This window comes from Trichechus manatus, unplaced genomic scaffold (genome assembly GCF_000243295.1).
Source record: "Trichechus manatus latirostris isolate Lorelei unplaced genomic scaffold, TriManLat1.0 scaffold00232, whole genome shotgun sequence".
NCBI classification, from domain to species: domain Eukaryota; kingdom Metazoa; phylum Chordata; class Mammalia; order Sirenia; family Trichechidae; genus Trichechus; species Trichechus manatus.
This window is the reverse complement of record NW_004444168.1, coordinates 1,442,410-1,454,915: the sequence shown is the minus strand read 5'-3', so window position 1 is coordinate 1,454,915 and position 12,506 is coordinate 1,442,410. Positions and strand designations below refer to the sequence as shown.

The window sequence follows — 12,506 nt, the reverse complement described above, 5'->3', positions numbered from 1 at the left end:
TTATGTCATCTGATTTGCCTAGCTATTTTATATTCCTACTATTTTTAATGGGATTTAAAAATTATCTGTAAAAATAATTTGAGGACTAGATAATTTTTATTTTCTGCACGAAAGAATGTTCTTTGCTTCTGTTGGGTGCTTGTGGGCATTTGCAATGTGGGATTATTTTAATGAAATTTTAGGGCTTGAGATATTTTGGGCCTCCAGTTAAAACAAAGATGGCTGCACTCCTCGCAACAACTGGATTAGAGCCTCAGTCTTAAAGTTCAGCTCTTTGTAATCTTAACCCTAAATGTGAATGGTTTACCATGGGAAGGCTCTAGATTCCAGCGGTTGTTCCCCAGATTCCCATACTTCTCAGCTCTCATCCCTTCTGGATCAGTAAATGACCCCTAAATGCCAAGCTCATCTCTTTAATTATCTCTTCTATCAGGTATTTCCTACCATCTAGTAAAAGCTCTCATTCCTACTATCTAGTAATTTGCCAGATAATTACTACTGTCTAGTAAACTAATTGAGGCTTTAAAGAATTTGTTTTAAAAATTTATTTACGTGTTTTAGATATCTTCAGTAGAGAAGGTTGTTTTCAATTGCTTAGACAGCCATCGAAGTCTAGATTCCAATTTTAGTGACATTGAGGAAGGTGGAAAGCAAAAAATGGGAATGACTGAATGGAAGATGCCTTGAGGTGACTATTATAATAATCTAATAAAGACATAATGAGGGACATATAAGGAAGAGCTGATGATGGAGTGAAAAAAGGGTGAGAGAGAGGAGAAATGTGGAAGGAAAAATTGAAGGCTTGAAGAATTAAATTCATGTTAAGAGGAGTTGACACTCACTGGCCTAGCAATATGGTAGTGTCATTCAATGTGACAGGAATCGCAGGAAGAAGTGAAACCTAAATAATTTGTGAAGTTGAGACATGTGAAATCTCATTTCATGTGCTCTCCAAAAACAAGACGTAAAGGAACTGGACAGAAAAAAATAGCGCTGGGAAAATGTTGAATACAAGAGTGAATTTGAATGTACACACACACAGATTTGGATGCCTTCACGGTGTAGAAACTTGTTCATATGATAAAAAGCTATTAACTAGGGGTAGATGAAGAGTAATAACAGAACAGCAGACATAATGTAGGTGAAAAGTGCATTTACAAGGGTTGTGAGCAACAAAAAAGGGGAAGGCATCAAAAGTAAATAAATACCATGAAATGTCCTAAATAAGTGAGAGAGAGGAAGGAAACTAGTCAGTACAGGTATGATAGAATCTAATAGAAAAAGAAGATCAATTGGTGGCACCACTCTTGTTTTAACAATAAACAGCATGGTATTAAACGCATACATATTTTCAAACCCAAACCCTCAGTGTAATGCTCTCCACGGAATTTATTCTCTGAAGAGAAAGTGTCAAAATCCAGATTGTTAACTTGCAACTTATCCTGGCAATGAAAATGGCAATACATGTTGAGAACACCCAAAATGATGTCTTACACACACACACACACACGCACACACACCCACACACAAAGCATTAATAAAACATATTTGTTATAACAATGAAAGGAGGGAACGGGAAAGCATTGGAGACTTACATCCTTACTGAAATCATCATTTTGGCCATGTAGCTGAAACATCTTAAGGTCAGAGTACAGTCAGACTAATTGTCTGTTCTCCCCACAGCCATGGACACAGCAGAGTCCATCCCTAAAAAAGACCTGCTCATAGGCAAAAGGAGGCAAGATCTCTAAGAAATGCTAAGAGAAGTGGGACTGGCTGCAGAGTACTGGTTGCCTCAGCTGCAGAAACAACTGGGCGTGACCTGTGCCCAAGCCTTACAACACCTGGACGAAAAGACCTCCTGAAGCTAAAATCCCAAACACAACATCTTTGGGAAACACGGGCCCTAGAGAAACTGCTTAATCTGTCACACTCAAATAGCCTTCCAAAGTTACAGGAGTCTCAGAAGGAGGGGATCTTCCAGTCAGACACACCAAGAGCAGGTCAACATCTCTCAATTTTCTGAATTCATTAAAATCCTAAAAGAGATCCAAAACAACTTCATAGAAGTGAAGACCAAAACTGAGTCTCAGGAAACTGTGGAGGAAGCTCAAAGAAACGCCACTTATGAGGTCAGCTTGTCTCTCCACTCCTTGTTGGAGAAGCTGCGAGAAACAGGCCAGCCAGACACACAGCTCTTGCTACTTTGCATCGCAGCTGGTGCAGGCTATCACGCGGTGAACAACATTTTTCAGTATGTCCTGGGATATGATGAATTAGACTGCCTGCTGCATGATATGCAAACAGCCCATGATAAATATCAGGAGCTCAAAAATATTTGCAGCTACAGGGCTTAGGCATTCCTGGTGCTCACGGGGCTGACAGCCACAGCTGGAATCACAGCTTTTTCTGAAGAGGAGAAATCAGAACGCTTGTCATTAATGAGACAGCATATGGAACAATCACTATCTAAAGAAGTTGCACATGTTCTCACCAAATTTGGGGCACATCACAACTGGGAAACCCTAGAGAAGGACTTGCGATTGCTCATGGATGGAGACTATGAAGCCACTGTATCTTCTTTGCAAATGGAGGATGTAAAAAAAAACAATTGAAAAGTCTCAGCCATACAAATAAACAGCTCCTTGAGGCAGATGATGATGAAACTAACACAACAAAACCGATAGAAAATGGAGCCGTCCTACACTTACTGCAGTGTCTAGGCCTAGAACACTACTATCCAAAGAAGCTGGGCAGAGCTAACTTCCATCTGATTTATAAAATCTCTATATACAACACCCAGCCCAGTTCTGAATAAGAGCTTCCATTTTATTTTCTGCAGAAGCTACTGGTGCTTGATTATGAGCTGAGATACCTGGTCTTCAAAGATGGTGGAAACACAGAGGATCCAGTCCATCCAAGCCAGGAAAGTGAGGCTTTTGACCCATACGAAGACATTTTAGAAGACAGTGACAATCCCATTAATCCTTCAGCTACTAATCTGAGGTGCCGCATTCACCCAATGGATATACCGATGGCAATTTATCACTGTGCAGATGATTTGGCCAGGCAATATATTTTAGCCAAAGTTTCCATTTGTCAATTTGCCCTTCCTCTCGTGGTTCCCAACCTCAGCTCTTCTCAGATTGAATTCTCTCTCTGGTATCTCAGTCAAATTAGAAGAAGCTGGCAGCAAGCAGGAAAATCAGAGGTTGGGAAGAACAATTACAAGAACAAGCAGATGCGTCGTGTATCTGCCTCCATTGTGTCCTTCATTCGAGTTGGAAATGGCTTCGCTACTTCCAAATCTCAGATCATGAACTGTCTTCTCAGTAAACGTAAACATGATGTCTTCTTTCACCGACACTGCAGTGGGAGCAGCAAAGACTGTCTCTTGATGGGGGGTGTGGTGGAAATCTGCTGGTTCTGTCCAGGGCGAGAAGATGTGGACAGATTTGACAAGTGTGTGACCTTCACCAATCTCCATGAAGATGCAAAGGAACATGAATGACAGCTCACTTTCCTGAAGGAAGTCTCTTCTCTCATTGTGATGCTCATGTCAGCTTCTGATAGCAATGATGAAAACAGAAAAATTGTCCGTGACTTGCGCCAATCATCAAAACCATCGATCTGTTTGCTTGGAAACAAAGAAAAACCCATAGCTAATAATTCTAGCCAAAAAGTAGGAACTGGGATCAAAAACAGAAATGAGGCACAGTTAACAGAAGAGTTAGCGAGTACAATCAGACGTTTACTAGAGCTATCTGACAGGACTCTCAGCTTAGAGGACTGTGCCAGTATTGCTCGCAAACGAGGATTCCAAATAGATGAAGACCAGAGAGATTGCAAGATAGTCAAAGAAAATGCACAGACTCTAAATGCCCTGTTGGGAGTAATAAACCTATCTAAGATAAAGGAAAATTTACTACCCCTTCAGGGAAAACTATGGCATCTTTGGTGTAAGAAGGACAAAGAACTCTATCATCTCAGAGAGGAGGGGAACCGGAGTATTGAACAACATAAGAGTGAGATTCAGACAGAAAAACAAAGAACGCGGCATCAGCAGTTGACCAAAGCCTTTCCTCTTAATGAGTTAATGCGCTCTTTCCTTGAAATATTGCAAGATCATTCAGAAACCCATAACAAACTCTACTTCCTGCAGTGGCTGAGTGTGTTTTTGGACAACCTGACTGCAGGTCACTTGGAAAACCTGCGTGAGAAGCAAAGTTCTTTGTGGTCACAGGTACAAACTGAAAAGCAAAAGGCACCAAACAGCAACTCGCTCAGATACTGGCAGAATGAGATAGAAGCCATCTCAGTGAAGATTAGTGACTGTATCTTGGGAATTGAGCACCTTCTCAGAGAAGCTGGACAGATCTATGAAGCACTGGAAGAAGTTTGCTCCGCAAGAGATCCCCTTTTCCTTTCCCTTCCCCAAATTGCTGTTGACTTGATGATATCTGGGGTTCCCATTGAGCTGATGGACGGTGACACTTCTTATGTCCCGCTGAAGTGGGTGGCTGCTGTTTTTGACAAGGTGTCTGAGAAAGTTGGAGACAAACGGCTTTTTGTTCTCTCTGTTCTTGGCCTGCAGAGCTCAGGGAAGTCCACCCTGCTGAATACCCTTTTTGGACTGCAGTTCACTGTCAGTGCAGGGAGGTGTACCCGGGGGGCCTACATGCAGCTCCTGAGGATAGAGGAGACATTCAGAGAGGAACTTGGCTTTGACTTTGTGCTTGTTGTGGAACACAGCAGGACTTCGGGCACCAGAACTCAGCAACAAATCCCAGAACCGGGACAATGAGTTAGCAACCTTTGTCATTGGACTTGGAAACTTGACTCTGATCAATATTTTTGGAGAAAATCCATCAGAGATGCAGAATATTCTACAAATAGTTGTTCAAGCCTTTCTCAGGATGAAACAAGTGAAAATCTCCCCAAGTTGCCTGTTCGTCCATCAGAATGTGGGGGAAGTTACAGCGAAAGAGCAAACTATGGAAGGACGAAGGCGGCTAGAGCAGAGACTAGATGAAATGGCAGCAACTGCAGCCGAACAGGAACAGTGCTCAGATGTAACCCTCTTCAGTGATGTCATTAAGTTTGATGTCAGCACTCATGTCTACTTCTTTGCTTGCCTCTGGGATGGCAATCCGCCAATGGCTCCTCCCAATCCTCGCTACAGCCACAATGTCCAGGAACTGAAAAGCAGAATTCTTGTGATGGCCAAGGAGGAATCCAGAGGCAGCATCATGAAGATATCAGAAGTAAAATTCCGAGTTCAAGATTTGTGGAGGGCCCTAGTGAATGAAAACTTTATTTTCAGCTTCAGGAACACGCAAGAGGTCATGGCCATGAGCAAACTGGAAACCATGTGTAACCACTGGACCTGGGAGATAAGGGGTCATGTGCTAGGCTTGCAGAACAAGCTGATCAACCAGATTCAGAATGGAAAAATCCAGACACTCAGAACCAGTGAAGCTGATGCTCCAGTGACAGAAAAATATGAAGCCATCAACCAAGGCCTTGAAAAATATTTTAATGAAGACCCAGATAATGAAACACTGATACAGTGGAAAGCAATGTTTGAAAATAAGTTGAGAGTCCTTAAAGAGGCACTTATTTCAGAGATCAAAAGAAAATGTGATGAACTTATTTATTTAAAGAGAAGCCAAGTAAAACTGGATGAGAAAAAGTCAGGTTATGAAAATGACATGTGGGAAAGAAGCTGACAGTTGGCTTTAACTGTAAAGGGCAAGGAACTGAGTGAGGAAGACCTACACAAGAAATTCAATGTACTTTGGAAAGAATGTGTCTATGATGTAGCCTCAACCCTGCCTCTTGCCAAAGAGCCTGACATTGATGTGGACTCTGAAAACATCCTTTTGGAGTATTTCAAAAAGGAGAAAAATGTGGTGGACATTTTATGGGTTTTTTTTTTTTTTTATGTTTGACACCATTTTATTAATCTTCAGTGGAAAAAAATAACCGTTTTCAAGTGCCATTTTCATCATGAAAGTTCTAGTTAGTGTGTATATATATATACTTATATATGTATATATATTCTTTTTATTTTGTTGGTTAGTTGGTTTTGAAGTGCAGCAAGAGACCAATATCGCATTGTAGTCAATCAAATAAAAGAGAACGGAAGGCCAAGCAGTTTCCAAATGGTTATTTTATCAGATTGTTCGAACATTAAATTTATCTTTGTTTGCAATCCAAAATAGTTACCTGAAGTTTGCTGTTTTTTGTGTATGTGTGTATGTTTGCTTTTATTGTATATTTGTTTTCTAAACTCTTTGGCACAATTTTCTGGGGGCTTTCAGACGGCCACAATTCAAGTCAGGAGAGAGTTTTCCTTTTGTGCTGCCAATTCTGAGCATTTATAACTTTTGGTTTGTCTGGGTTGTGGCTTTTTTTTTTTGTTTTTGAAGTCTATATTCTTTATATGTAACAATTGTATTTTTATTTTTTCTATATCCTCTAACTCCAGAGTTTTCTTTTTCTCCCCCCTCCCCCGACTTCTACATTCACAGTTGAACCATATTATTAAGAATGGCACTTGGATGAAAATATCAGGATGGGAGCTCTGACCATTCGTCGGTGTTTTCCCTAAAAGATAATTAAAACAAAACAAAACAAAACCCCTAAACAGCATCTTTCTTTTTTTTTTTTTTTAAAAATATCTCTTGTGCTGCATCAGTAAACAGAACTTCGGTTAGTTTTATGAAATGCAACATCTAACCCCCCCCCCCTTTTTTTTTGGGAAAAAGAAACTGCAATGACTTGAAGTTGAGAATGTGGATACCGCCTCACTCACACACACTCATTCTCAGACTGAAAAGAATCCCTCACCCTCCTCTAAGCCAGCACATGTACTGTACCGTGAGGCAAAGGTACACTGAAGGTGGGCTTGAGACCCAGGCTCCATCTTTCTTATCAGTAGCAAAGGCCAGGCTGCCTTTTACAACAAAGCACCACAGCTGAACCTAGTCCCTCCTCTCCCAAACCAGTCATTCCACTCAGCACCAGCCAAAACACAGAAAAGATAGTTCCAGCCTCTCCTGGGAAGAGATAGTGTTCTTTCTTTTAAGTAAAGCCATTGTTTTTCTCTTTTCCAAGATGGCCGATGTTATGGTTTTCTACGAAGTCAGTGCTTACTTAGCTCACTAACAGCGCTGCTGTTGGTGGCTGCGGCTGCTGCTGTGGCAGGATTTTCAATGTGGTGTGTTTTCAAGCCTCACTCACTCATCCTCTCATTCCCAAACATTCAGCGTCCGTGCACACTCCTCACTTCCGGCTTTTCAAAAGATTGGGGATTTCCAGTGGGGGTCTCAGGTTATCATCCCAATGGTAACGGATCAAGCCTGGTTCTTCAGCTTCCTCAGTTCTTTTGTTGCCCATGTAGCAAGGGTTTTTGCTTTATTAGTCTTCGATCTCCGTCCTTCAGTTAACAGTTCATGGATCATGGGCCTAGCTTCTACTAATTTCAGTACATCCTTCCCAAATGCTGTACATAAATCCTCTATCAGTCCAGCAGCACAAGCTACTACTCCATCTGTATGATCCTCATCTCCAGCAATGTGGTCAATGAAAGACAGAATAAATTCTACTCTGGGTTGGACCAGCATCACATCCAGGTGTACGTTCTCCTGATCCCCCTTCAATCCCTGGACGATTCCAGTATAGTCTTCCAAGCAGCCTTCCCTTAGCTCATTCAGATAATCCACCATGTCATAGTCTGACTTGTCCACCTGGGCTTGGGAAGCCTGCTGAAGAGTATTCAATACTACCTCAAGGTATTTTTTAAACTCTCCACCAACAGCAAGAGCAATATCACCAAACACTGACAGAATCTGTGGCTTCACAGACCTGTGGACATTCTCATTCCCTAAATTCTCCAGTAGCAGCTGCATCACCTCATCACAGAAAGGTAAGATGTTGGACTGCAGGGCACGGCATAAGTCTCCCACTAAGCCCACAGCTGCCAAACAAACCTGATACTCAGCATAATTTTTCAATCCAATGCCCAGGAAAGGTTTAAAGGCCTCCATGTACTTTAGGAATTCACCACCCAACACTTCCACTAATGTGCTAACTGCCATCTGGGCATCCTCTTGCACTCCCCCAGACCCAGCTGTGCTCTGGAACATCCTTAACAGGGAGGCCATGACCACATCAGAGATCTGCAAAGCATCTTGATGCTGTACTTTCCGGAGAACATTCGTTTCATTTGTTTCAAATGATGTTACTACTGGATCATTCCTATATTTTATCTGAAGAGTTGCACAGAGTAAAGACTGAAGGTCATTGAACTGGATCCTATCAGATGTGCTCTGGATATGTGACTCCATCTGAAGCACTTGTTGCAGTCGCTCCATAATGACCAGACTAGTTTTTTGAATGGCAGGGTAACAATCCTTGGCACTGTTTTTCACAGTTTCCATCAGAGATTCATAGGCAGCACCCCTCAGGTTGTTCTGATGTCCATCAGGCCTGTCTGTGGTCTCCAGAAGCTTCTGAACTATGAGTTCAAATGAAGAGGATAAGCAATAGGTAGCTGGTTCTTCCTGATCATCAGCTACGTCTGCAGCTTCATAAGCAGCTTCAGCCAAACTAAAGAAAGCCCAGCACACATTTGAAGCCACTCTGGGTTCATCACTAAGGCCCTCAATCAGACATTGCATCAGGGGAGCCAAGTAGACATCATTGATGGCAGCTTCAGGGAGCAGTTCACAAATTCTGCCCACGGTCCACGCAGCTGTATCTCAAACAACTACACTGGGGTATTTCATTAATTCTATTAGGGTGGGCATAGCCTGTATAACTAGTGATTTGAGCTGATTGGACTCTGGTCCTTCCAAGATACAGCCAAAAGCCATCACCGCTGCATCCTGGTACCGCCAATCAGGGTTCTTGATGTGTTCTTTAATAAAGGGGAGGACATGCGGGACAATGTCATCTTCACAGCAGGTGGCCAGAAGCATGAGACACACTCCTGCTGCTTTGCAGGGGTTCCAGTCATCATCGTCATCATTTTCATCCTGTTTAGTTAGTGTCTGTGTGAGGATTGGAAGCAGGTACTGCAGTGCTCCCTTGGCATAAAACTTGCTGGTGTGCTCAGGGGGCCATCCTTGTTCTGCTGCCTCTGAAGCCTCAATAGCCAGATCCATTTCCTCATCACAGACATTGGACCAGAATTATATCCCTTGTAGTGCCACCTCATCAATGTCACTTTTCTTTGCTTCAATTGTGATGGCAAAAAGAGCAGGACCCATATAAGTCTCCCTGTACTGATAATACAAGGACCTTATCTTCACCAGATTCTGTAACGCAGCCGCTTGTACCCTTGTATCTGGACACTGTGTGGCTTCACAGACCACCTGCATAATTAAGGGCCTTTCAGACTCTTTGTCAAAGTTTGCTTTGGCGAACTCTGATGAGTTCAGGAGTGCGTTAGTAGCTGCTAGCTTCACATTATTACTAGGCTCTTCTTTCCTCATTCCCTGGATTATGGCAGTCAGAATCTCATTGGATTTATCCTGTAGCTGCTCTGGGTCTATATCTTGGCAAATGTAACCAATAGCTTCCAATGTCGACTCTTTCATGTGCTCTGTGCTGTTGAGGTTTGTGACATTGGCAACCAGCTGAAGAATGAGTTCTGGCCACTGGTTCACTGGGATCTCTGCACAAGCAATACCAGCCACACACTGAGAGGCAGAACTAGGCCGGTAGGTTTCTATGCCCAAAGTCTGCAAAACATAGTTCTTGACTTCCCGTAGAGCATTAGCATCTACAGCAGGCCATCTCGTTGATACTGTGCCTTGATGTCTGGATCCTTAGATGTCAAAGAGTTCTTGATTTGTAGACCAGCTGCAACTCTGGCAACCTGTTTCCTGGATTTACCAGCACTCTGGACAGTTCCACAAGGAAACTGGGCAGGTTCTCTACCGCCGCACGCTCCAGGAACTTCTGCGCCGCTTCCAGTTCAAGCCTAGCAGGAGGTATGGTCTTCTAGAGGATGGTGATCAGCTCCATGGCGACCGTGGTGGCGGCGACTACTCCTAAAACGACCGTCCGGCCTCTCGGGCGGCGACTCTAACTGGGGCTGGGGGTTGGGGGTCGGGTGGGAAGGGAGGGTGGGGTGGGGGGCGGGGGTCACCACAAGCCCATTCACCGGCTCCCTCTTGCTAGTCGCTCCGGCCCCCTTCCTTCCTTCTTTCCTTCCTTCCTCCCTCCTAATTTGCTGCTGGCGGTGGCGGCAGCTGCTCCTCTGGCGGCAGGGGAGGGACCCCGGGGGCAGCTCAGAGCGCGGCTGGTGCTGGGGTGGCGGAGTGGTGGACATTTTAAAAAGTAATTCTGAGGAGACGTTTCAAATTAAGTATGATGTACATATCAATATGAGGAGGCCGATATTAGGATGGAGGAGAAGGTCAATAGAGACCCATGATAAAAAGTCCCTAAATATGACTACTAATCACATTTTTTCAAGATTTACTGAAATTATTAACAATGTTCGAAGGCAACAAACAGCGTGATTACAATCCAAGTGATGTCTACGAAATCCTGAGAATGATAGAACAGGAGGTGGCATCTGCATCCACTGAGAAAAGCTACACATTCACAAGTAGATATAAAATTGACTTGTCTTTGTGTTTGTTCCAAAGAGCATCAGAGAATTTTAAGCAGATGCACAGGGCATTCAAGACAGCCAGTGATCCTGTAAACTATCTAGAAAGTAAGAAAGATGATTTCTTCATGAGTTTTAAGATCTCCTGCCTAGAAGCAACCTCTATCAAAGCACTTGTTGATTTTCTGTGGCATAAGCTCACTCCAACTATCTGTACCACCATATGGAATCAAATGCCCTCTAAAATGGCTGGGGATATGCGAGCTACCTGCTCTGTTCAGTGGAAACAGGGATAACCTGGAGAAACACAGAAGAAGAAAACTTTGATAATTACTGTGAGTACCTTCATAATCCAAAATCATTTTTAGGAATTACACTGAAAATCATATTCGAATATATTTTTCAGAGAAAGGAGGTGAAAAAATAAAGACTTTTTTAAAAATCAGTTTAGACGACATCAAGAATGTCATTCTCACTGCCATTCATGAATCCACTGCAGTAGCTAAAGATAAAAGAAGTACTGCATCTGAATGGTTGGATGTATTCTGTGATTACTTGGCAAATAACTTGATCTTTCCATGAAAGGACTTGGTAAGCATTGAACATCAGGAGTTAAAAGATACTGAATTTTTCAAAAAAGTGATGAGTGAAGCTTTGGATCTGGCAACGGAAAGAGTAGAACAGAATTGTTTGAGTGTGCCTGTAGAAGAAATGTTTCCTGAAATCCAGAAAATGCTATCTGAGCATCTCTGTGGTTGCTGGAAACAATGTCCCTGCTGTAGAGCAGTTTGTACAAACACAATTCCTACACATGAAGGGGACCACAGTGTTCCCTTCCACCGTCCTCAGGTTGTGATTGGAATGGACTGGTATGAAACAGACCACTTTTGTACTAGTTTGGTAGCAAGGAACTGTTTATTGGTTTTGCATGATGGCTGGAAAATCCCATATAAGAACTACCGGCAGGCAGGAGGAGATTATGCCACATGGAGTATCACCCCAGACTCATCCATGCAACCATATTGGAAATGGTTTGTCTGTCACTTCAGATCAAAGCTAGAAGAAAAATATTAGAAAAAATTCACAGGTAGAGGTAAAATCCCTGATGCATGGGCCAAAATCACAAAGGAAAATGTCCTTGATGACTTAAAAAAACACTAACCCTAGATTGCCACATGAGCATCACTGTATTTAGACAATCCTAAAACTACTGTTCTCACAATAAAAACCTTTTATATATTTTGAAAATACAGCATGTAAAAATAAATCTCCCACAAGCATCTCAAGAGAATAAGATTTTCTGGGCAATGAATCTTATTTTTCCCCCCTCTGGCTTGCTTCCTTTAGTTAAAAAGAATTATTATATAATATAACATACAATAAAGTACATATTTTAAATGTTTGTTATAGGTTTAAAGCTATTGTTAAAAATTGACTCCTTTTTTATTAAAGAAAATCATTTTTACACTAGGAAATTTAAATCTTTAAAGCTAGAAATTTCTACAAAACATCTGCATAACACATCAAAAAAACTAAGAAATATCATATATTCACTCACAAATATTAGCTAGAAATTTTATTTTTCCTAAGAGGATGTTTTTTCCTTCTAAAAAATGAGGGAAAAGTTATTAACCCGTGAATAAAAAAGAGTAGAATAGAATCATTTGGGTATGTCTGTGGAAGAAATGTTTCATCATATCGCGAAAATGCTCTCTGAGCATCTCTGTGGTTGCTGGAAACAATGTCCCTCTGTACAGCAGTTTGTACAAACACAGTTCCTACACATGAAGGAGACCACAGTATTCCCTTGCACCATCCTCAGGCTGTGAATGGGTTGCAGTGGTATATAAAAACACTCAATAAGTGAAATGAAACAGGC

General features: G+C 42.1%; 2 pseudogenes; one reads left to right on the top strand and one right to left on the bottom strand.

The window, feature by feature from the left end:
- Window positions 1–1,685: 1,685 nt before the first annotated feature.
- LOC111822909 (interferon-induced very large GTPase 1-like) lies at window positions 1,686–11,788 on the top strand (annotated as a pseudogene).
- LOC101345254 (importin subunit beta-1 pseudogene) lies at window positions 7,359–10,035 on the bottom strand (annotated as a pseudogene).
- Window positions 11,789–12,506: the final 718 nt, after the last annotated feature.